We start from the raw sequence: 3,940 nt of genomic DNA, 5'->3' as shown, positions 1-3,940 counted from the left end.
TTAAGGAACTGTTTCAGGTATTGCTGGAAGGTGAGCTATTCTATAGTAACTACACTTTGTTGCCATTCGGTATGCCCAGAAAGAATCCACTTCAACTTCTGAACATTTTGCTTGGAACACTTGCTCCATGAATAATCAGTTAAATGCTTGGATACACGCTCTTGCCACAAGTCACATCTTTGCCATTTATCTTGGAATATTCCTGTCTTGGTTACTTTTTTCTCATTGCTGAGACAAAATACCCGACACCCAGAATTAAGAAAGGACAGTTTTATGTAGCTCACAGTTTGTGGAGGTTTCAGTCCATACTCAGCTGGCTCCAAGGCAGGGTGGCACATGGCAGAGGGCAACAGTTCATGGTAGCAGAAGAGAGCAAAAGCAACAAGAGCAAAAGGGAGGCACAGCAGCAAGCAGCCTCTTTCCCTCCCTTACATTATATGCAAACTGCCCATCCCAAGACAGGTGTAGCACTCACACCCATAATCCCAACATTGGACCATGAATCAATCGTAACTCTAGAAGCCCGTCCATGACTGCATGAGGCTTTGGGGGGACATCCAGACACAAACCATAACATCCTGAAGACATTCTACTCCTTCTGTGAACTCTACATACTTCTGTGCTTGGATCTACAATGCAGTGACAGATATGGCCAACACACAAGGCTTTGCTTTAGAAAATATGACCCTGCAGTCACATGGCTTTAGCTGAGCTTCCATTCTTTCAAAATTTAGGCTATTTTTCTGTTCAGATGGCACGTTCTCTTGAAGAAGTGAATAATAGAGTTGCAGAAATTGAAATGCAGTGGCCCCTTTGACTTTCCAACAGACCTTCTCCAATACCATCTTTTCCATTCTCATCCAGTCTGAAGCCGTGAACCTGTACTGACTTACTGGGATCAAGTCAGTTGCCAAGGGGATGTTTCTTTCCTCTTCTGTTGATTTTACAGCCAAAGAAAAGCAGCCCAGTCCATCACACCCAAGTGCTTGGGCTGAACCTTCATTTCAGACAGGAATCTGTCCAGTGCATTCAGAGCTAGAGAAGATGCCTCCGTATCAAAGCCAAAGAACTGCATTAGACTAAGAAGATATTTTACTTCCAAGTCCCTTAGTCTTGCAGTCATTCCAAGGTTATTATCATATGCAAATTCAATTAGTCTGGGCCTGCAGATCTCTGGCAGACATCTTGCCTTCTGTCCCACAGGGTGTTCAGCTGGTCCAGCAGTTTCCGGGAGTCAGTTGTTGTCAGTACTTCTGCCATCTTGGCAGAGACTCTGGCTCCTTGGCATGGCTACCCTGCCTGGGCCTGCTCTCACCTGCTTCACAACATGGAAACAAGAGGCCCAGGAGGCGAGGGCACTTGGGGGCAAAGGAGAGGGCTGGGGAGGGGACTATCCCAGGTGGAGTTCTCCTCAGCGCTGTGAGACTACACTGCCCTCCTCCCACTTGGACTGAAGCACAATATTTTAATATTGTTTGTTTGTTTGTTTACTTCTAGAAAGGATCTCTATGTAGTCCAGACCAGCTTTGAACTCACTGTGTAGCTTCGGCTGGCCTAGAATTCATTATTCTCCTGCCTGAGCCTCCCAACTGCTGGGGTTACAGGTGTATACCATGTCCAGCCATTTATTTACATGTTATGCTATATTATCATGATATTTTTCTGGAGTAAATTGTACCTGGGTTCACAAACTTAATTCTTTCCACGATTTTGGTAGCAAAACCAAATAGGATGAGAATCAAATCAAATTTTCCAGTAAGGTCAATATGGAACCTAACCTTTTAATTTGATTCATCCAATTCAGTTTGTGACCAGAATCATGGAAAGAATCAAGTTCATGAACCAAGGTACCCCTGTATTGCTATTGCTATAGATTTTGCCTTTTAAAGGATACTGCTGAAACTTGGAAAGGGAAATGGGTTTTATTACATGTATTTGACATTAATTACCTTCCATTTTGGATTTTTACCTTACATATTAACTCATGTACTTTCAGAGAATGGCTCTATCATGGGTTAGTTAAACTCTTATTTCATTTGTTCTTCTGTCACATGTTTTATGAGTATCTTGGTTACTTTCCTGTCATTACTGAGAAAAAATACCCAGTGCCCAAAATGAAGGGAGGAAAGGTTTATTTAGCTCACAGTTTGTGGAGATTTCAGTCTGTAATCAGCTGGCGCCAAGGTAGGGTGGTATGGCAAAGGGGAAACACTTCCAGGTGGCAACAAGAACACAAGGGGGTAGAGCAAGCCTCTTTTCCTCCCTTATATCATAAACAGGCTACCCAACCTAGGTTGGGTGTACCATTCACACCATCTCTCTGTCCTCCTCTTTTTTATTTTTATTCTTTTTTTTTTTTTTTTTTTTTTTTTTTTGAGACAGGGTCTCATTATGCAGTTCAAGCTGTTCTTGAGCTTACTTTGTAGCCCAGGCTGGTCTAGAACTCACAACAACCTCCTGCCTCAGCCTCCTGAGTGCTGGGATTACAGGCGTGCACCACTATACCCAGCTTCTGTGTCCTCCTCTTGCACAGGCTCAGGATGTTTACAAAATGAGGTCCCTGGCCCCTTGCTGAGTCACTTAGTTAAAGTTCTTAATTAAACTTGTCAACTTTGACACAGTGAGTCAACTATCACAATATCTTAGGCCATTATTGGCTTCCCTAGGGCATGTCCTAGGGTGTAGAACTGCTGAGTCACTTAGTTAAGCTTCTAAATTGCTCTAGTTGACACAATGTATCAACCATTACAATAACTAACATACCAACTTGATGGAGACCACTATGAAGCAGCTCTGAGCAGGATTTAATATTAACCAATTGGCTTTCCATGTTTACTTGGGAGTCACTGGTCCCTACTGAGATCTGTAAGGGTGGATGAAGCCATGAGGCCTCAAAGGACAAGATAAGGTCACAGCTGAGGATGTTTGGCTCCAAACCCTGTTAGCGAAGAGGAGACTGTAGCTGCAGGCATCTCACTCCTGCAGTGAAGGCCTTCCTGGAGATAACATAGTTCTCCTAAATTAACAGAAGTATTACTTAGAGAATTCCGTAATGGGTTTCCCAAGTCCTGCCTGGATTCCTGCATTTTCTTCAGGATCTCCTTCCTTTATTTGATTTTTGTTTTTTGTTTTTCTTCTGGTACCAGAAATTGAACTCACGACCTTGCGCTTGCTAAGCAGGTGCTTTGCCGCTGAGCTAAATCCCCAACCCCTCCTTCCTTTATTTGAAAACCTAATAAATACAGGCCGCTCAGGGAAGTCTTGGTCAACCCAGAGAAACTTTAAGTCTGTAAGAGGGTTCAACCCTCCTGGAGCCCTGAAATCATTCCAGTTGTCTCATTTATTTAAGGCTTTGCTGTCCACTCACTTGGGACACTGTGGGCCTGATCGACCCGCAATAACTAAGGGATACTATTAACGTAACACCAACTACTAATGCTTTCCTCATTAGCGGAGTAGTCAGTTACAAAACATAATGGGGACTTGACTAAATTAGTTCACTTCACTGTCTGTTCATCATTCAGCATTAGGCTAGCTAAATGGCAGTTTTCTCCCTGGATAGTTGGTTTTCATAATGCATGTTAATTCTCTGTCACTTGTCAGCCTGCTCAAGGGCCCAAGGGAGATTTTCACAGGCCAGGCCCCAAGGTTAAAGGATGCATGTATGTTAGAAATCAGCAACAACTGTAGGAAGCAGGGGGCAGAGCCCAAGAGCCGCCTGTGTCTTTATTGTATAATTCCCATATAGGTTGTTATCTCATGTTTACATTCTTACATAGTCCTGCAACCAGTGCATGTGGGTTTACCTGTGCTATGTCATGGTTATAACTGTATCCCACTGTGCATCTGTGCTAGACAAGCAGGGTTACATCCTCAGGTGTCCTTAGACACCCCTGAGCTTTGAAGCAGTCTGAATGGTTCCCCATATCATCTTAGAAAA

The 3,940-nt window shown here is 43.4% G+C and overlaps 1 pseudogene; it reads right to left on the bottom strand.

The window, feature by feature from the left end:
• On the bottom strand, positions 1-1,334 carry LOC102011024 (annotated as a pseudogene).
• Positions 1,335-3,940: the final 2,606 nt, after the last annotated feature.

The sequence above is a fragment of the Chinchilla lanigera genome, unplaced genomic scaffold (genome assembly GCF_000276665.1).
Source record: "Chinchilla lanigera isolate Chin_1 unplaced genomic scaffold, ChiLan1.0 scaffold00104, whole genome shotgun sequence".
Classification (NCBI taxonomy): Eukaryota; Metazoa; Chordata; class Mammalia; order Rodentia; family Chinchillidae; genus Chinchilla; species Chinchilla lanigera.
Note: the sequence above shows the minus strand (reverse complement) of the source record. Positions and strands in the feature narration are given on the sequence as shown.